Below are 22,921 nucleotides of genomic sequence, written 5' to 3' on the forward strand. Positions count from 1 at the left end.
TAAAGGAATTAAATTGAAAAGCCTTTGCAACAACTTAGGGATTCTAGAGCTGTCAGCTTTTTGGGGCTTTTTGAGACTGCATGTGAGATGTTTAATGACCTTAAAACGTGTGGTGGTTGAATGACCTTAAAACATGTGCATGATTCAAACTGTTCACAAAAAATGTCAGAGAAAAGGCAAAGGATGAAATTGTACCAAAAGGACACTACTAGTAAATGGATGTCTTTATCTTTGACAAATCCTTCAGGTTATATGTAAATTCACATTAAGCATTTATATATCATACCATTCTTAGTATTCAGATATCAGATACATAAAGCGTTTTGTAATCAGATGCTAAAATCACATTGTGTGGTTTATCACAAGATTACAGGGGGCTTGTTCATTATTCATTATCTTAACAAAAGGAGTAACATTCATTATTCTCTCATGTGCGAAATATGTAACTCTAGTTTTAAAAATGAGCACAGTTGCACATGAGTAAATTTCTGCATTCCATCAAACACTATAGTTATCTTACTGCAATTTCAACTGCTCCCCTTGTGTAAACATGTGCAAGGTTTAAAACAAGTACATAATTTTTATAGTTAAAAACAACTTTACACTTCTGGCTCTAGCTATTTACCCTGATAAATTTTAATTTTCAAAGAATATTTCCTCAGTTAAAATATACATATATTTTTGTTCTATGACAATTCCAACCGTTGCTTTCTTGAAATTGTGGAATTCCTGTTGGAGTTAGGGTTCTGTGCGTGCTAAGCATTCAAGTAAGTTGATTCATATGTGAGCTTTGAAAGGGAGTGTTGGTATGCTTTCAACTTTACAGAGACATCACAGTTAAGTCCAAAACAAAAACAGAATTACTTGGAAAAACTCAGCAGGTCTGGCAGCATCAGCGGAGAAGAAAAGAGTTGACGTTTCGAGTCCTCATGACCCTTCAACAGAACTAGGTGAATCCCAGGAAGGGGTGAAATATAAGCTGGTTTAAGGTGGGCGGGGGGGTGGGGGTGTGGGGGGATAGAAGTGGAGGGGTGGGTGTGGTTGTAGGGACAAACAAGCAGTGATAGAAGTAGATCATCAAAAGATGTCACAAACAACTTTTTTGCTTGTTTGTCCCTACAACCACACCCACCCCTCCACTTCTCTCTCCCCACACCCCCCCGCCCACCTTAAACCAGTTTATATTTCACCCCTTCCTGGGAGTCACCTAGTTCTGTTGATAGGTCATGAGGACTCGAAACGTCAACTCTTTTCTTCTCCGCCAATGTTGCCAGACCTGCTGAGTTTTTCCAGGTAATTCTGTTTTTGTTTTGGATTTCCAGCATCCGCAGTTTTTTGTTTTTATCACAGTTAAGTCCAATCCTGTCCTAGCTCAATGCCCACACATATGCAATTTTAATGTGTGTTACGAGGATGTGCTTTTTTTCTTAAAAACAATACAATTCTAAATCTTCTTTTTCTTGCTGGATTTTAAAAATCAGAAATTGAAATCCTACTAAGACAATGGAGGACTGCCAGCCAGCCACAATATAGAACTTGCATTCCATGCAGGTGGGATGAAAAGGAACAGACACTCAGACCCCCTTGGGGTCCTGTGGCTTTACACTATCCTGTGTCAGGAAGATATAAAATAATGTCCATAACATTGTTGGAATTTATTGTAAAATAGAGTAATAGTGGGATGTGTCTATATGTGTGTCTATGTATGTATGTGAGACTTAATTGGATTAGAGACAGTTGAATTAGAGGCAGATAGACCGGGTGCTTTGATATAAGAGAAGTTAGGTTTGAAGTGTTAATTAGGTAAACATGGGAAGTTTGAGAATGTGAAGTGTAATGGGAAACTTTGCATTTTAAACAAACTACAGTGGCTTCAATTCAAAGGAGGGGTGTAATGTGTACATAGCAGGCAGAAGTAGTAAGAAACAGTGTGTTTATTCTTCCCAAAGATTATTGGTAAAACTTAGTGCTGTGAGAGATATTTATTATCAGAAAGATAAAGTCCAAAGACATAGTGAAACAATGGGAATTTGTATTCAAAGGGGAAAATATGTATAAAGGAGCGAAGGCTGTGTGTAAGGGGAGGCAGTCTAAGATTCAACAAGTGTGAAAAGCCTTCAGCATCTATGCCTGCTGCTTTCAGGGACTGAAGTTACGAGAACGCACTTTGCATTTGACTGTTCAGGGTATCATTTACTTAGCCTGGGCCTTTTAAAATCTGTGTTTTACCGTTGCCTCAACAAAGGAGTAACTGGGAATCAGATTAACTAGGGGATCTAAAAATTATTGTAGCAGTAATTTGTTGACATATGTATGTGTTTTCAATCTTTTTTTATTAATAAATGTTTAATTTAGGCTTATAAAAGCCTTTTAAGACTCGGTGGTCTTATTATTACTGAATTCAAAGCCCGCATCTCGAAACATACAAATTAAAAACTAGTTGTGATAGTTGTTTCAAGTTTCCCTCTGGGATTTAAACAGCTCAGCATTTACCATCTGCTGTGTCATAACACCTGAAATATTTCAAAAGTTTCTGAGATGAGAACTTGCCTGTGATGCTGACACCCCATAAAAGAATTTTTAAAAATATCAAAATGCAATTACCTGTTCTAAAATCAATGACTACAGCAGACAGACTGCATTGAGACCAGCCAAAGGACAGCTAATTATATGTCTTTGTTTTATCTTCTTTGTGAACTGTAAAAAAAGATCTTTAAGCCTATCCTCTGATTCTACCATCTGTACTTGTGTGTGTGTGGGCCCAGAGAATGTGTGTGATATATGAATCATGGCGGCGATTTACCTAGTCTTTTTTTAATTTGGGGGGTAGTTTCAATAAACTTGTTGTTTAAACGCAGAAAACCTGTCTGACTAATTCTTTATAACCTGAAAGCATACATAGTGGGACTCCTGTAGTATTAGCAAAGCACAACCTCTCTAAATCCATGAAAAACCCTGTTACGTTCAAATCTGGAATGGTAGAATAGGGGAGTCTTTTTCACCCCTCCTCACATGGTTGTAACACAAGGGTCATTGGATAGTGACCATGAGTGCGAATTCTTTCCTAATTGTGATGCTGAGGCCACAAATTAGGCTCTATCATGCTGCTGGTAGTTCCCCTGAAGCCCTGCAGTGAACTAATGGCTGCCAGGACAATTCCGGTCACCTCTGATGAAGTCTTGATTGACAGGGTGCTAAAGTGCACTGGAAGCCTGCAGAGTGGGTGGATTGTGATGTCAATCAGCCTTCAAGGCTGATTTGGCACATGATCTGCCAATTTAGACCAGTAGGTCCAGTTAAGGTTCTAATAATCACTCAAAGCTGAAAAAGGGACACCCACTCCCCACCTCCACCCAACGTCCAACTAGCGTTATTCTACAGGATAACCATCCATCTTCCAGGTAAGATGCTTTTGACTTACTTTTATTGGTGCAGTCTATGGAAGTTCTGCGTTGTCACTTGGAGGGGTTTTGCTAGCTTTCTGGATTTGCAAGGGAACACTACTGGATCCTGACATTGAGGTCAGGGCCGATGTACACCTTGTCAAGAGAAAGCCTGCTTGAGTTATGTGGACTATAGTTGCAGTCATTCTTGGGCTGCAGCATGACATGGAAATGAATCTCCAGTAGCAGAGAGGGGAAACAGTGTGCAGAAGGAGGAGTAGAGTTCTCAACAGAAGGCCTTACCCAACTTGGGTCTTCAGGGACCATTTCTTGTATCTCTACCTCAGCCAGGAGCAATGTGTAAGAAGCTTGCATTTTAACAAGACTGGTCACTGAACTGTGCCACCTTCTGCAACTCGACCTGCAGCTGCATAGCAGGGTGAGGACAGCACTGCCATTGGCCGTCAAGGTAATCATTGCCCTAAATTTCTACTCCAGTGGATCCTTCCAGATGGGAGCAGATGAAATCAGCAACTCCTCACAGTTCTGTGTCCTTCACTGCATCAGGGAGGTCACAGAAACCCTATATAGAAGGAAAGGGGTCTTCTCACTGACCAGAGAGAAGCTGGAGGAGAGACCAAATGTATTTGCTAGGCTGGCAGGATTTCCAATGGTACCGGATGCAATCAACAGCGTGCATGTGGCTCTGTAGGCCCCACATGTTACCAGGAAGGTGTATAATTGCAAGAGATACCACTCTATTAATATTCAGTTGGTGTGTGACCATGGCCAGAAGATTGGACAATGCCAATTATCTAATCATTCTGCGCCAGCCATCTTTACACCACAAAGAAGAACCAGAGGCTGGCTGCTGGGTGATAAGAGATACTCTTTCTACACCTGGCTAATGACTCCCCTCTGCCAACTGACCACACAAGAACACTACACCTATAAGTAGAGCCATGTAGCAACAAGGGACATTGTGGAGCAAATGATCGGTGTTCTGAAGGAATGTTTCCACTGTCTGGACCATTTGGGGTGTCCTCTTGTACTCACCAGATCGTGTGTCCAAGTTCATCATGGTGCGCTGCATTCCCCACAATCTAGCTATCATGAGAGTGCAGACCTTGCCACCAGATATTCAGAGGCCATCTCGCGAGGAAGGTGAGGAGGAGGAGGCATTGGGCACCCCCATCGCTTTGGACCGGTTGTCTGTGAGTAGATGGTCAGGCTCTGGTTCCGTAAGATGCCATTGCAATATCACAATTCCTACCTTTCAATCCATCTATCACAGCATCCTCTTAGCCAAAATCCTGAAGTAAAAGCCACCAACAAAAACAATTCCATAACAATCATATTCAACAGCACTTCTAATAATATACACAAAACTGTACTAATCACTCTTAGGCATTCCCTTAGTGCCCGTCTTACACATGCCTTTGCCTGGCCTAATGCTCTGCAGTGCTACCTGAGCAGCATAGCTGGTGGAATGTGCTGACTTTCCCTGGGGGAAACTGTAGGTGGCCTTTCAGGATGACCTCGAGCAGCTCTGGACCTTGGACTACACCATTGCCACATGGCTGGCTAACTGAAAGACAACAGAAAGGGCACTGGCGCAGTGGCCAAATGATGTCATTCTGAAAGAGGACAGCAGGTTTGTGCATCATGGAGCCACTGGCAGTGCCTCAACAATTCTAGTAATCTGTTGTAGAGCAGATTGCTGGTATGCTGTGAGAGCCTGCCTGCCCCTTTGAGCACTGTTACCTGATGGCAGTACTGTGAGCCTTCATGTATCAATCATAAACCTCATGACCTCTGTCTGAGCTTCAACTACAGCACTGAAATGTTGGGTGATTTCTGCCTGTGCTGAAACATCGGCCGCCAAACTCTGCATCATGCCTAAACGCTCTCATAGAGTTGACTGCCACTTCTACTCTGGAAAGTATGAGCTCCAAGCTCTACATGAATCTCTGTGCCAAGTTGGAGCCATACTTCTCCAAACTCCTTGTCGGTGACAACAGGTGGTCTGACAGGCTGGAAATGCACCAAGCAATTCAGTATCCACGTTCAGCAGCATTCTCCTATACATCATCCCATCAAGGTCCTCCTCAGAGTTCTCTGCTGCAACCTCATCCTCTGGTGAGCTGGCTCACAAGCTATCCTTTCCCTCTGGCCTAGCTGCAGCGCATTTGTGCTCAGTGACTCACCACATGCAAATCTCAACAGGTACCATGTCTCAAATCCAACGATCTAAAAATCGGCCATGTCCGACATGTTTTTAAGCTGCCATGCATGAATTTTAATTATTGTATATGAGTAAAATAACTTAGTGGCTTGTTCAGCTAGGTGCTGCATTGGCTGACTAGATATCAGTTTCACGCGCCTATCTTTCACCAAGTGCTCCAAGTGGTCCCAGTGACCCTTGACACAACCCGACCTGGCCTGAACTGCCCAACCCGAAAACTGGCAAGATACAAAATCCGGCATGGACTTAGTCCCAAGGTTGCCGGTTTTGAGACACTGTACTTGTACTAAGCTGTAAGGCACATACAGGGGAGATTTTTGCTGCGGGCAGGCTGGGTGGGAGTGGGCAGCGTGGAGCCGATCACCACCTGCGATTGACTACACGCCGCCATTTTACACAGGCAGGCCAAATTAGGTCCACCCAGCATAATGCGCGGCTGGTAGCACTCAATGCTACCTATGCAGGCGGGGGGCGGAGGGAGAGTCGAGGCCTGCGTTCTTTCGCGCATGCACTCAAAAGAACACAGCAATCTCCCATGGGGCTGCCTCGGGGAGATTGAATAGATTATAAAACATATAAATAAATGAAGTAAAAACTCATTTAAACATGTCCCCTCATGTGAGCTGGGACATATTTGTGAAGTTTGGAAAATGTATTTATTTATTTTATAAAAGCTTCAGGAAACCTCATCCCACACGTGGATGAGGTTTCCTGAAAAACACGAAGGCTGCTTGGGCTTTCTGTCTGCCCGCCAACCTTAAGGTCGGACGGGCAGCGTTCTTAATTAGTTCAATTACTTTCTTAATGGCCTTAATAAGCCATTAACATTTCGGCAGGCACGCAGCTGCCTCCAGCCTATGTCCGCCAAACAAAATATCGAGATGACACATTATGAGGTCAGAACGCACGCCTGACATCATCGTGCGTCTTTTTACATGTCAGCGTGTTGGGCTAGCCTCTGCACGCTGACCAGAAAATTCAGCCCACAGTGTCAATATCTGAGCTGGTCTCCAGGAGTGTCAGATCGTGTGTTGATGCTTCTTCAACAGCAGTCAGGTGTAGCTGTCTCCCTTCATCCTGAGGCTGCACTGGCTGGCTAAGCAATGGTTCGAGTACCTGAGCGCAGAATTGTAGAACGTGAGGGGACGTGGCTGTGTTGAAAAGCAAGGCGTCAATGATTGCACCATCTGTAGCTTGCACTTCATGCCAGATAGCAGGATGAGGGTGAGGCAGAATTTGAGAAGGAGCATAAGGTAGGAACATCCTGAATGTTCTTGTGGATGCTCGAGGCAATGGTCTCCGTCACAGTCGGCCCTATAATGCTGAGTACAATCTCTTGCAAGAGGCTCAAGCGATGCAGGGGTGCTGGTCCCTCTCCCATTTGGCTCTGCTCCCTCCTGTTACTGGCCACCTGTCCTGCAGGACAGAAGGAAGAATGTCAGTAAGTATGTCACAATGTGTTTGGGTAATGTGTCTGCAGTAGCTGAACGTGTGTGGAAGCAGCAAGAGATGAGTGAGGTTGGTAGAATTGGTAGGAGTGGGTGGAGGATCTCAATGTTAGGCCTGAGACTTGATTGCTAAAGATTGCTGATGGATGAGTGATGGGGCGTGGAGCATTGAACAGCATGAAACGTCAATGGGTAGGAGATGTCATGTGGAGATACATACACTGAGCTTGATCATCCATGTGAGGCCATTGGACTTCTTGCAGCAATGCTGCAAGGTTCTTGGGGCCAGGTTCCAGAAATTCACACCCCAAGCCACCTGCTCCTCTTTCATTCTCAGGCTGTGCTCTGAGAGCTTCCTGGCCTCCAATGGAAACGTAACATGTCCCCTCCTTTCCGTCTTCTGGTCTAATGCTTTTACTGCCACATTAGAGAATCTGGGAGCTCTCTCTCTTGCCTGTTATTCCATTTTCTGTGCTTTTGCTTCTCTGCCAACTCTTCCACAGACAGTCTGCAGCAATTTTGCTACAATGAGTGAAATTCCCTTTAAAGAAGGACAGGCTGCTTTAAGACATGGAGGCTAGCTGAAATATGTGCTAGCCATGCATTCTTCAAGCCCCCTTTTGAGTGTGTGGACAATCAGAAGTGAATTCCATATCACTGAAATCATTTAAAAAAGGAGGCAAACTGACATTCACTTGCTGCCTGCCTCAACCAGACATCATGCACCATGATCATCTGGAAACAGACCTTGACAAATTTTTCCCTAAGACTAGTCATCATGCTTTCTGCCTTTCTGGCTGACAGCAGCTAACCCAACCCAGGCTATGCATCAAACCCTAATGTTTCCCATTTGGGTTTGCTGAACTACTTACTGGGTAAAGTTACTGAACCATCAGAGAAATTATACATATAGGGCAAAATTTTTACCTCAGCGGGTGGGTTCGTGCCCAAACCGCTCGAGTGTAAAATGATGCACGTTGATGTTGGGCGAGTGTACCGACGTCAACGCGCAGTTGCGCGATAATTTAGTTGGCAGGCACGCGCCGGAGTTGGCAGCGCACCCGCCTACAATTAAAAGGCCTATTAACGCCATTAACAAGGTAATAAAAAGAAAACCTTCACTGCCCATCCAACCTTACAGTTGGCGGATGAACAAAAAGGCTTTTTAAGGAAGCCTCAACCACGGGCGGGATGAGGTTTCCTAAAGCAAATAAAAATAAAATAAAAATTTTAAAACTTAATTAATAACATGTCCCTGTTCATGTGAAAGGATCTTGCCCTTGCGCTTGCCCCGCTTGCCCTCCTCCCCTCTCCCCGCCTGCACAGGCAGCACTGAGTGCTGCCGTTTGTGTTTCACGCTGGGTGGGCCTTAATTGGCCCACCAGCGTGAAATTGCCTTCCAGCCTCGATCATGTGCGACGGTCAGCTTCCTGAGCTCATTATCACCGAACCCGCCCGACAAGGGTGAAATTCTGCCCATAATGTTTTAAAGGTGATGACGAATAAAGAAACCCATTAGAAAGATGGAAAGGAAAAATATTTGGTGTGAGTATTGACCATTCACTGAAGTTTCCAGTAATGTGAAAATGTGAAACGACTTTCAAAATGTTTACAGTATAATGAATCAAAAAGTGAGAAAAACTATTTGGCCCATAAAACCATCCCTTTCTACATACCAAGTATAATCTACCCTGATTTAAAGTGCTAAACAAAAACTTGTGCTTCTGAGCAATCATGGCAAAACTCAAGTCTAGCTATCAGTTCTCATTTCTCCACTGTAAAACTGTAGACAACAACCCTAAAGGTGAAACCCTGTTTCTGACCCTAATAGCACCATCATGGTTCATGATCGTTTATTGATCGATTATTTGATCATTTTAGTTTATATATACTTCTATTAATTCTCAATCCTGTTCCTATCCAGATTTTTATTTAACTACTTTTGGAAACGTTAATCACATTGAACCAACAACTTATGATGAAAATTTGTTCCACATGCTTGCTACTTCAAAGAGAAAAATATTCCAGTTAGTTCTTTAGTAGTACAGAACTTGAGTATTGCTGAAAAAAGAGACATGCTATTTAAGCTTTTAGTCTTGCACTCATCAGGATAGCTCACAAGAAATTACCAAACCGTAATGGGATAACAACACTTTACACTGCATGCGAAGACAGTGCTGAATTGTTGGCAAGTGGACTCTGGTGGAGGCATTGCCATGGAGAATGCAGCATGGAACAGTTAGCTGCCCCCCTTTGTTCAAATTCAAACCAGGCAGGTCCACTCTGATTGGCTAAGACATTGCCCTGGGGATTGAGCCAGAAAATGACTGTTCCCTAAGTTTTTGTTCAGATGAAAAAGTTGCAAAGTGTTCACATGCTCCTTCTAATTGCAAAGGACAAGGCCCTATGTTTGATTGTATATGGGTTCTAGCATGTGTAAGTGAGCCACACTGAGAGCCCAACTGACAAGCTTAAATTGGTTTTCAGTGTAATTCTTAGTGCAATCAGGAAGGTTTAGCAGGTGTTGTCTAGCTTGCAGAATCACATCTAATGTTGGCACTATGTTTTGTTTTTTCTGTTTATAGACAGTTTAAGTGAGTGGGCAAAAAATTGGCAGATGGAGTATAATGTGGGAAAATGTGAACTTGTCAACTTTAGCAGGAATACAAAAGCACTACACTATTTAAATGAAGACTGCAGAACTTGGTGGTGCAGAGGATCTGGATGTCCCAGAACATGAATCACAAAAAGTTAGTGTAGAGGTACAACAAGTGATTTGGAAGGAAAATGGAATGTTGGCATTTATTGCAAGGGGAATGGAATATAACAGTAGGGAAGTTTTACTGCAGCTGTATAGAGCATTGATGAGACCACATCTGGAATACTGTGTATAGTTTTTGTCTCCATATTTGAGAAAATAGATAATTGTGTTTGAAAAAGTTCAGTGAAGTTCACTTGACTCATCCCTGAGATGAACAGCTTATCCTATGAAGAAAGGTTGAACAGGTTGGGCCTATACCCACTGGAGCTTAGAAGAATGAGTGGTGATCTTATTGAAATATATAAGATCCTGAGGGGACTTGGTAGGGTGGATACCCAGAAGATGTGGGTGAGATAAGAACTAGGGACACAGTTTAAGAATAAAAGGTGTCCATTTTAAGGCAACACCACATGATCTAAGCTCCTTTGGCCTTTGGAAAGTTTTCATGTTACATTCCCAGGGACTCCCAGGGCAGTCTACTGTTAACATCCAGCTCTGTCAACACCATGACTCCAGGCTGACAACAAAGCCTGCTTAAGTCTAAGCCTCCTCGAAGCCTGGTTCCCTGGAAGATTCCTGCCATTGTCTGTAGAGTGGAGATAGTTAATATGTGGAATTCTCTTCCCCAGAAAGCACTGGAGACTGGGTCATTGAATTTATTCAAGGCAGAGTTAGACAAATTTTTGATAGACAAGGGAGTCAAGGGTTATAGGGGTGTCATGTCCATTAGACATGAAAGAGGTCATTAACTGTTTAAATGAAACCTTACTTTCTGCTTATTTAAGAAGGGAATTTGCTGGACAAAAAAGGCTACTATGGGTCATATGATTTGCAAGTTGGCTACAGTTTTGGAAGCTTCCAATAGTAATTACAGGACAAAGCTCAACCCTCATCCTTGTGGAATCTCGCACCTATCATTGTGTGGATCCATTACAATCAATGAAACAAGGGAGCAGCAAATTGTCTGTCTTCCCAGCCTGGACCTATAACAGAAAGAGAGAGCCTTTGAAACTTGTTATACCTGCAGAGTTGCTAATAGTCACCATCTATCTCCTAAGGTGAACAATGGATTTTGACCAGAAACATAGAAACTGATTGTTAGCCTGAAATTGACTCATCAATGGGCAACACCACATGACCTAAGCTTCTTTGGCCTTTGGAAAGTTTAATGTTACATTCCTGGACTCCCAGGGCAGTCCGCTGTTAATATACAGCCTGTCAACACCAAAGCAGGACTCCAGGCTGACAACAAAGCCTGCCTCAAGAGTCTAAACCTCTTAGAAGCCTTGTTCTCTGGAAGACTCCTGCCATCGCCTGTAGAGTGGACCAAATCTCTTTATGCCAACCTCATCTTACTGCATCATCACAGACTTTCAAGGATTTCAATAACTCCTGCTTTCAGCCAGCTGAACACAGCTGAACTTTAACTCCTACATGACAGAACCCTCACTGGACTTTGACATTCTGGACTCTAACATTCACGAGAATTAATATCCCATCTCTTTGTTTCCTTTTTGTTCTAAGTCATTCCTAGTTGTAAAACTTTTATTTCCTATCTCCTTCATCTGTGCTTGTGGGTGTGTATGTAATTGTGATGACCATCCCCCAGGTTTGAATGTATGTATAAACAATATTTCTGACTTAACCTTAAAGAGAGTTTTCTGCGAGTCACTTTAAAGTTGAATTCACAAACAGAGGGTTTGAAGAAACATGCAACAGTCCATTTCAAAAATTAAAATACCTCTGCTTATGGATGGGTGGTGAGAAAAATAAAGGAGTTCAGTTTGCGGGCCAAGGACAGAATGGTCAGAGTAGGAGCAAGGTAGAGAATTAAAATCACAAGCAACGGGAAGCACAGCATCATGCTTGCTAACTGAGTAGAGATGCTCTGGGAGGCAATGGCATGGTGGTATTGTCACTGGACTAGTAATCCTAGACTGGGCACCCAAGTTCAAATCCCTACAGCAGATGGAGATATTTAAATTTAATAAAATTCTGGAATTAAAAGTCAATTGTCGTAAAAATCCTTCTGGTTCATTAATTATTTACCTGGTCTGGCCCACATGTGACTCCAGACACACAGCAATGGGGTTGACTTGTAAAAGCCACCCAGTTGCATCAAACCAAAAGTCTAAAAGGAATGAAAGCATAAGGACCACCCAGCATTGACCTAGGTACCAGAAATGAGTGGCAAACTCAGCCCTATCAACCCTGCAAAGTCATCCTTACTAACATCTGGGGGTTAGTTCCAAAACTGGGAGAGCTGTCTCACAGACTTGTCAAGCAACAGCCTGACATAGGCATATTCAAAGAATCATACCTTACAGATAATGTCCCAGGCACCACCATCACCATCCCTGGGTATGTCATGTCCCACCGGCAGGACAGACCCAGCAGAGGCGGTGGCACAGTGGTATACAGTCAGGAGGGAATTGCTCTGGGAGTTCTTAACATTGACCCTGGGCCCCATGAAGTCTCATAGCATCAGGTCAAACATGGGCAAGGAAACCCCTGCTGATTACCACATATTGCCCCGCCTCAGCTGATGAATCAGTGCAATTCCATGTTGAACACCACTTGGAGGGAGCACTGAGGGTGGCAAGGACACAGAATGTACTTTGGGTGGGGGATTTCAATGTCCATCACCAGGAGTGGCTCGGTAGCACCACTACAGACCAAGCTGGACATTGCCTAAAAGACATAGCTGTTAGACTGGTTTGCGGCAGGTGGTGAACCAACAAGAGGGAAAAACATATTGACCTCATCCTCACCAACTTGCATGCCGCAGATGCATCTATCCATGATAGTATCAGTAGGAGTGATCATCGCACAGTCCTTATGGAGACCAAGTCCTGTCTTCATATTGAGGATACCCTCCATCGTGTTGTGTAGCACTACCACCATGCTAAATGGTGTAGATTTCAAACAGATCTAGAAACTCAAGACCGGGCAACCATGAGGCTCTGTGGGCCATCAGCAGCAGCAGAATTACATACAACCACAATCTGTAACTTCATGGCCTGGCATATCCCCCACTTCACCATTACCACCAAGACAGGGGATCAACCCTGGCTCAATGAAGAGTGCAAGAGGACATGCCAGGAGAAGCACCAGGCATACCTAAAAATTAGGTGTCAACCTGGTGAAGCTACAACACAGGATTACTTGTGTGCCAACAGCATAAGCAGCAAGTGATCGACAGAGCTAAGTGATCCCACAACCAATGGATCAGATTTAAGCTCTACGGTCTGGCCACATCCAGTGGTGAATGGTGGTGGACAACTAAACAACTCACTGGAGGAGGCTCCACAAATATCCCCATCCTCAATGATGGTGGGGGGTGCAGTGTATCAGTGAAAAAGATAAGGCTAAAGCATTTGCAACAATTTTCAGCCGGAAGTGCCAAGTGGATGATCCATCTTGACCTCCTCAGGAGTTCCCCAGCCTCGCAGATGCCAGTCTTCAGCCAATTCAATTCACTCCACATGATATCAAGAAACAGCTGAAAGCACTGGATACTGCAAAGGCTATGGGCCCTGACAATATTCCAGCAATAGCACTGAAGACTTATGCTCCAGAAATCACCGCTGCCCTAGCCAAACTGTTTCAGTACAGCTACAACACTGGCATCTACCTGGCAATGTGGAAAATTGCTCGGGTATGTCATGTACACAAAAAGCAGGACAAATCTAACCCAGCCAACTACCACCCCATCTGTATACTCTAGATCATCGGTTAGGTAATGGAAAGTGTCATCAACAGTGCTATCAAGCGGAAGTTGCTTGGCAATAACCTGCTCACTGATACTCAGTTTGAGTTCTACCAGGGCCACTCAGCCTTGGTTCAGACGTGAACAAAAGAGCTGAGCTCCAGAGATGGGGTGAGAGTGGCTGCCCTTGATAACAAGGCAGCATTTGACTGAGTCAAATGGCATCAAGGAGCCCTAGCAAAACTGGAGTCAATGAGAATTGCGGAAACCTCTCCGCTGGTTGGAGGCATAGCTAGCACAAAGTAAGATGGTTGTGGTAGTTGGAGGTCAATCATCTCAGTTTCAGGACATCAATACAGGAGTCCCTTAGGGTAGCATTCTAGGCCCAACCATCCAGCTGCTTCATCAATTACCTTCCCTCCTTCAAAAGCTCAGATATGGGGATGTTCGCTGATGGTTCCACAATGTTCAGCACCATTCATGACTCCTCAGATATTGAAACAGTCCATGTTCAAATGCGGAAAGACCTGGACAATATCCAGGCTTGAGCTGACAAGTGGCAGGTAACTTTTGTGCCGCCCAAGTGCCAGGTGATGACCATCTCCAACAAGAGAGAATCTAACCATCACCCTTTGACATTCAATGGCATTACCATTGCTGAATCCCCCACTATCAGCATTCTGGGGATTACTATTGACCAGAAACTGAACTGGACTAGCCATATAAATATTGTGGCTACAAGAGCAGGTCAGAAGCTAGGAATCCTGTGACAGGTAACTCACCTCCTGACTTCTTAAAGCCTGTCCACCATCTACAAGGCACAAGTCAGAAGTGAGGTGGCATAGTCTCCATTGCCTGGATGAGTGCAGCTCCAGCAACTCTCAATACCCTTGACACCGTCCAGGAGAAAGCAGCTCGCTTGATTGGCACCACATCCAGAAACATTCACTCTCTCCACCACTTATGCTCAGTGACAGCAGTGTGTACCATCTACAAGATGCATGGCAGGAACTCACCAAGCTTCCTCAGACAGCACCTTCCAAACCCACGATCACTACCAATCAGAAAGACAAGGGCAGCAGACACATGAGAACAACACCACCTGGAAGTTCCCCTCCAAGCCACTCATCATCCTGACTTGGAAATATATTGCCATTCCTTCACTGTTGCTGGGTCAAAATCGTGGAACTCCTTCCTTAACAGCACTGTGGGTGTACCTATACCACATGGACTGCAGCGGTTCAAGATGGCAACTCACCACCACCTTTTCAAGGGCAATTGGGGATGGGCAATTACATGCTGACCAAGCCAACAATGCCCACAACCCATGAATGAATAAACAAAAGTGGTCAACTAGTCAGTGTTTGGTATCCCCAGTGTTCAGGACAACACATAGTGAGCAGTGAATATAGAATAATAAATTGAAAAAATTACAAGTAAATGACTGTTTTACTTGAAAGGTGTTGCATTATGGGTTCTTTAGATGTGTCAATGATGAGATCTTGAGACTTGTATATTTAAATGCAAACCATGGATGGTTAATCTTTGGCCAGGATTTTATGGCCCCTCCCATCTGGCAGCAAATCATGGTCCCGCCGAACTGAATGGAGATTTAAATGGCTAGTTGCATCTGCTGGGGTGGGGGGTGGACACTTGCCCCAGCTCACTTGCTTCATCTTGAGCTTTCCTGTAATTCAACAGAGTCGCCTTGAGTTTCTTCTGCTGCGCTTCCAATCTGTTTTTCATGACAGTCTTTATTTCTTCATGTTGCTGAATGGTAATGCATTCCTTTTGCATTTGATCTTGAAGGACAATCAACTGTTTGTTTTCTTGTTGAACTCTTGCCAACTCACTCTGGCCTTCAGTGCTTTGTTTCATTGCTACTGATAGTTCCAATGCAGCTTTTTCTGAAGTAATGTTCAATGTCCTCTTTAGCTCATGTCTTTCCATGGCTACACATTGATTCTTCAAGGAGTCATTCAGGGTCGCAACTTCTTTGTGTGTCTTTTCTGCCTGCTGTTTAGCCTGGCTGTAAATCTGATTAAGTTTTCCCAATTCCTTCTCAAATTTTCCAACTGTTAAATTGAGGGCCGTTACCTCCTCCTGGTACCTTTGTGTCATCTCTGAAATTTGTTTGTTCAGATCTTGAACAGCTTGGTTCATTGAAGACTTCAGTTTATTGTGCTTTTTCAGAGGTATATACTCAGCTTAAATCTCGCGCTTCAAATCTTCCAGTTCAGCTCTGATGCGAACATTTTCCTGTAGAACAGCTTCATTTACTTTTTGCACATTTTGTTTCTTTTGAGTTATCTCTTTCATTCACAGCCATCTGCTCACTCTGCACTGCCATCTGTCTCCCTCTCTCTCTGGGTTCTTTTGGCTCCCTCACTCTGGGGCTGTCTGTCACCCTCTCTCTGAGGTATTTTGTGGCCCCCGCACTGGGGTCTTCTGTTGACTTCTTTCTGAGGTCTTTTGTTGCCCTTCTTCTGGGGCCTTTTGTTGCCCTCTCTCTGGGGTCTTTTGTTGTCCTCCCTCGGGGGTCTTTTGCTGCCCTCCCTCTGGGGTCTTTTGCTGCCCTCCCTCTGGGGTCTTTTGCTTCCCTCAGTGCTTTATTGGAATTTGCCCTCTCTCTGGGGTCTCTTATTAGTGTTCTCTCTAGACTTTTCTCTGAGTCTATTACCATGTGACTCTATACACCAAACCATGAATGGTGCTATTCTCCAGTCCTGCATTAACCCATGCTGTACTGAGCACCTTTACATTACATTGGCATGCAGGCACAGATAACATCATACAGCAGAAGGAGTATTTGAGGCCTTGAACAGTGAGAAGGAAGGAGGTTGAAAGGGCAAGTGCTGTATCTTCTGTGCTTGCATGGAAAGGTGCCACAGGAAAGGGAGAGCATGTTGTGGATGACTGAGAAGTGGTCCAGGGTGTTATGAGAAAATGATCGTTTGGAATGTTAAAAGGGGAGATGAGGGCAATATGTATTTAGAAAATAGCTATTTTGTTTCTCCAATATGCTACAATAATTTCCTTCAAATATCTAATAAATGAGTAAGAGGCGTACGGTGGGTGAGGGGAGACTTCGGCCTGTGTGAGACAGAGACTGAGAAAGTATATTTGGAAATTTGATTCAAAGTGGGAATTTAATGCATGGGGGAAGGAAGTGCTTTAGGTAAGGTTTACGCAAGAAGTAAAGTGTGCTGAGTGGGGAGTTTGGTGAAGGGTGAGGAGGAGGTGTTTTTTTCCTTTGACTCTTTTTCAGCCTCCAGTACTTGATTTCACTTTTGTGCAGCAGAAGGATCAGGTAAACCAGTAACTGGTATTATTAGTTTTATCAGTATTGTAAGTTCTGTATTGTTTTATCAGTATTGTAAAGTTTACTGGCCGTGCCAAAACCTCCTGGGAGATGTAGGCTTTATTAATTATAATTAATTAATTAGCAATTATTAATTAATTAACACATATTGGAGATATTAGGGCAGGTGATGTGCTGTGATTGCAGGATGTGGGAGATTCTGGACACTGGTGTGATCCAGGGCAAACACATGTGCGTTAAGTTTGTGGCCACAGGAACTTCGGCTCCGAGTTATTGAGCTGGAGGTGAAGCTGCAGACACTTGGCATATCAGGAAGGGGGAAAGTTACCTGGACATTTTATTCCAGGAGGCGGTCACACCCCTTAGGATAGAGTCTTCTGATTTGGTCAATGGTCAGAGACAGGAGGGTGTGACTGCAAATGAGGCAGGTAAGGGGACCCAGAAGGCGGGAGTACAAGACCCTTGGCTCTTGCAATTGTCAGGTTTGAAATTTTTTCAGCTTTTTTGGATGAGAGTGGGACTGCAGGGTGGATGAGATAATTGGCCATGGCACCATGGTACAGGAAGCCATTCAAATGGTGGGTGATGAGTTACAAGGAATGTAGTGGTAATAGGGGACAATATAGTCAGAGGGATTGGCACCATTCTTTGCAGCATTGGACGTGAGTCCAGGTGGCTGTGTTGCCTGCCCAGTGGCAGGGTTCAGGACATCTGCTTGGGGCTGGAGAGTAACTTGCAGTGGAAGGGGAATGACTCAGCTATCATGGTGCATGTTGGTACCAACAACATAGGTAGGACAAAGAAGGAGGTTCTGCATAGTCAGTATGAGGAGCTTGGCACCAATTTAAGAAGCATTACCTCAAAGGTCATAATTTCTGGATTATTACCTGAGCCACATGCAAATTGGCATAGGACAAATCAGATTAGGGAGATGAATGCGTGGCTCAAAGCCTGATGTGTAGAAGTGGGTTCCGGTTCTTGGGCCACTGGCACCAATACTGGGAAAAGTGGGATCTCTACCATTGGGACTGTCTACATCTGAACCGTGCTGGGACCGGTGTTTTTGTGAGCTGCATTACTAGGGAAATAGAGAGTGTTTAAAACTAAGTAGTGGGGGCAAGGGTGCAAATTTGGAAGATGTGGTAAATGAAAGAGTAGAGACAAGGCAAAAGAGAGAGGTATTTTTGAATAATGAATAACAGACTGTGACAGGAAGGGATAGAGAGTACAAACCCAACAGTAAATCAGCAGATGAGACTGGAGGTTATAAAAAGGATAAAACTAAAGGCTTTGTATCTGAATGCATGAAGCATTCAAAACAAAACAGATGGACTGAGGGTACATGTAGAAATAAATAAGTATGATTTGATAGCCATTACAGAGACATGGCTGCAGGAGGACTTGGATTGGGACCTGAATATTAAAGAGCCTCGGACATTTAGGAAGGACAGGAAGCAAGGAAAAGGTGGAGGGGTGGCTCTGTTGGTTAATGATGGTCTTAGCACAATAGGGAGGGATGACCTAAGTTCAGGAAACCAGGATGTGGACACAGTTTAGGTAGAGATGAGAAATGTTAAAGGCAAGAAGTTACTTGTGGGAGTCGTGTACAGGCCCCCTAATAGTGCCCACATGGTAGGATGGAGCATAAAGGAAGAAATAATGGGAGCTTGTCAGAAAGGCATGGCGATAATCATGGGAGGTTTTAATCTACATATAGACTGGAAAAGTGAGATGGGCAAAGATAGCCTAGATGAAGAGTTCAAAGAACGTTTCTGGAATAGTTTCTTAGAACAGCATGTTCTGGAGCCAACCAGAGGGCACGCTATACTAGACCTGGTATTGTGCAACCAGATGGGATTAATTAATGACCTCATAGTGAAGTCACCCTAGGTAATAGTGACCATAATATGATTGAATTTTATATTCAGTTTGAGGGAGAGTGGAGTGGGTCCAAGACTATGTTTCTACACTTAAATAAGGGCAATTATGAGGGTGTGAAAACAGAGCTAGCTAAAGCAAATTGGCAAATTATATTAAGGGGTAGGTCAATAGAGATGCAGTGGCAAACAAATAATGGGATATTTCAGAAAACACAGATTAGATACATTCCAACAAGTAAGAAAAAAGTCTAAGGGACGGACACATCATCTGTGGTTAAACAGAAAGGTTAAAAGTATCAAACTTAAAAAGTATGTAATTGTGAAAAGATAAGTGGAAGGCCAGAAGGTTGGACAGAATATAAGGAATAGCAAAGGATGACTAAAAGATTAATGAGGATGGAAAAATTAGAGTACGAGGGAAAGCTAACCAGAAATATAAAAACAGATAGTAAGAGTTTCTATCAATATTGAAAAAAAGAAACAAATTAACAAAGTAAGCATTTGGTCCTATAAAAAGTGAGCCTGGAGAATTGATAATGGAAAGCAAGAGATTGGCACATAAATTGAACAGGTATTTTGCACCAGTCTTCACTATAGAGGATACAAGCAACATCTGAGAAGCAGCTATAAATCAGGAAATGGAAGGGAGGGAGGAACTCAGAAAAATTACAATTACCAGAGAAGTGGTACTGAATAAATAGTTGCAGCTGCGAGCTAACAAATGCCTGGGTCCTGATGGTCTCCATCCTCAGGTCTTAAAAGAAGTGGCTGGTGAGATAGTTGATGTATTGGTTTTAATTTTCTGAAACTCCCTAGATTTGGGAAGGTCCCATTAGATTGGAAGACAGCAAACATAACTCCATTATTCAAAAAGGGAGGGAGACAGAAAGCAGGAAACTACAGTTGGCTTAACATTTGTCGTAGGGAAAATGTTAGAAGCTATTATCAAAGAAGTTATAGCAGGACACTTGGATAAGTTCAAGGTAATCAGCCGAGTCAACATGGTTTTGTGAAAGGGAAATTATGTTTAACCAACTTATTGGAGCTCTTTGAGGAAATAACATGTGCTGTGGATAAAGGGGAACCAGTAGATGTACTGTACTTAGATTTGCAGAAGGCATTTGATAAAGTGCCACATCAAAGATTATTGTGGAAAATAAAAGCTCATGATATAGGGCATAACATATTGGCATGGAAAGAAGATTGGCTGGCTAACAGGAAGCAGAGAGTAGGCATAAATGGGTCTTTTTTAGTTTGGCAAGATGTAACAATGGTGTGCGACAGGGACCGGTGCTGTGACCTCAGCTGTTTACAATTTATATAAATGACTTGGATGAAAGGATGGATGGGATGGTTTCCAAATTTTCTGATGACACAAAGATAGGTAGGAAAGTAAGTTATGAAGAAGACATAAGGAGGCTACAAAAAATATAAGTAAGTTAAATGAGTGGGCAAAGATCTGGCAAATGGAATATAATATGGGATAATGTGAAATTGTCCATTTTGGCTTGAAGAATAAAATAGAGGCATATTATCTAAATGGTGAGAGATTGCAGAAGTCTGAGATGCAGAGGGATCTGGGTGTCTCAGTGCATGAGTGGCAAAAGGTAAATTTGAAGGTACAGCAAGTACCTAGGAAAGCTAATAGAACGTTGTCATTTATTGCGAGGAGATTTGAATACAAAAGTAGAGAGGTTTTGCTTCAGTTATATAGAGCACTAGTGAGGCCACATCTGTATTTGTCACCTTATTTAAGGAAGGACGTAAATGCGTTGGAAGCAGTTCAGAGAAGGTTTACCAGAATAATACCTGGAAGGGGAGGGCTGTCTTATGAGGACAGGTTGGACAGGCTAGTCTTGTATCCGCTGGAGATTACAAGAGTAAATACGATTGAAACATATAAGATCCTGAGAGGTCTTGACAGGGTGGATGTGGAGAGGATGTTTCTTCTTCTGGGAGAATCTAGAACTATGGGTCACTGTTTAAAAATAAGGGGTCACCCATTTAAAACGGAGATAAGGTGAATTTTTTCTCTCAGATGGTTGTGAGTCTTTGGAACTCTCTTCCTGAAAAGGCAGTGGAAGCAGAGTCTTTGAATATTTTTAAGGCAGAGGTGGATAGATTCTTGGTAAGCAAAGAGGTGATAGGTTGGTTATTGGGGGTGGGTGGGATGCAGTTTTGAGGTTACAATCAGATCAGCCATGATCTTATTAAATGGCAGAGCAGGTTTGAGGGGTCGAATGGCCTACTCCTGCTCCTGTTTGTATGTTCGTAAATACATAAAACTTTCATGAATTCTGAAAAACAAATACATATCTTACATGCATGATTGCTTTTGGCACCTAACCATATATTCAACTTTCAGCTTCACAGGCTTAACTCTTCTCAACAGCCTTCTCTTTGTCCTCTGTTCCCTTCCCAGTATTCATTTCCTTATCATTTTGATTGATTCATATTACTGTGTTAATTCCAGGCCTCTATTGTCTCATTTATGGCTGTTATCTGCCCTCCGGCTTGTTTTCTCCTCCACCTACACCCTTTCAGATTTCTGCATACTTACAGCCTTTGATGCTTTTGTGCACACAAGGCCCTATTTTTCAACAAAGCCACCAATCACAGACTTCTGTCCTCAAACAGCACCATGAATGATAAATCATTATACCTCAACTCATGCTAATGACAAGCATTAAGTGTAAGATTGTGATTCTGAGGTTTATTTGACATCCAGAAATCATTCCAGCTTCATTTATGACAACCTCAGAATCTCGGTAGTATAAAAATTGTTATTCAATCCCAACCACCCACAATTCTATTTCCACCAGCATAACATCCAAATAACAACAATACAAATAAATGCAAGATCATGAAACTGTGTCAATTTGGTGTATTTAGCTCAAAGCTTGCAAAATAAATGTATTCCAAGTATTATAAATAGAATATGTTTCAGTCAGCCATGTGTAATAATAAATGTACCCACTCGGGAATCAGATCATTATAATGATTTCGATTACTTATGAGTTATCCAAGCAATTTCTTTTATAGATATAATATTCCTACCACACTATTTATTTTGGTCAGTCTCTATTTTACATCCAGTGTCTGATCAATAGGACCATGTGACAAATAGTTATTGCTTAGTCTCCACGGGGTGTACAATTTATTCCATGTAAGTGAGACGACAACCCAACTGGAACTACTTTCCCATGAGCCAACAGCAATTGAAAAAAAAAATCAAACAGCTGTGCGTTTGCTCTCAGCATCAGTGAGCTCTAGCGGTAACCATAGCAACTGTCATTCTCATCGCCCTGGTTTTCTCTCCATAAATGACTGACTAAATAGATGCCTTCTGTCTTTCACACCAAATTCACTAATTTGATGAATAAATTAATTCTCCCTTCCAATCTCCTCTCTGTAAATTACTGAATAAAAAATCCTTTTTGTCCTTCACACCAAACTCACTGACCCAAAATAAAATTCAACAATACAACCCTTCCTTCCAATGTTATAATAACCAGCTGGTGCACACACAGTTCTTCACTGTATACTACACCAGAACCATCCATGAACTGATGACATCACATAATAGTAATGTCTTCCATTAATATTCCATGGTGCTACGTTCTAACACTATTTTTCACCAAGTAAGTGAATGATTACATAGACTAAGATTACATACCACTGAAATTTTTATGAATAATATATTACATAGAAAGCTACTCAATGTTCAACTCTTGAGGAAGATTAAACAATTCACTCAGGACTTCTGTATTCAGGATGTAAACAACTTATTGACAATTTATAGTGCTACATCCTCTACATATAGAAGAAGGAATCAATGTTGTTTTATCCAGCAAAAAACATGCATGAGACAAAATCTCGGAGTATGAAATTTCTTTGCTCACAAGCATGCTAGGTCTATGCTACTATTTTGAATTCCAAAAACACATTGGATGGAATTTTCTGTGCCTGCTGGCGGCAGGCGTGATAGGTGGCGTGAGCAGACAATATGGCATGATCGGTTTCACAACAGTGAGAAGGCAGGTTGTGATTGTCCGCTCAGCCCGCCAACGGTGGGCCGCGTTTCCCACCATCAGTCGTCGGGAACCCCGTTGTAATACATTAGCATATCATTATCAGGCCATCTTGCTGGAATCCCCTGCTGGATTCCTGCCA

Source organism: Carcharodon carcharias, chromosome 13 (assembly GCF_017639515.1).
Source record: "Carcharodon carcharias isolate sCarCar2 chromosome 13, sCarCar2.pri, whole genome shotgun sequence".
NCBI classification, from domain to species: Eukaryota; Metazoa; Chordata; class Chondrichthyes; order Lamniformes; family Lamnidae; genus Carcharodon; species Carcharodon carcharias.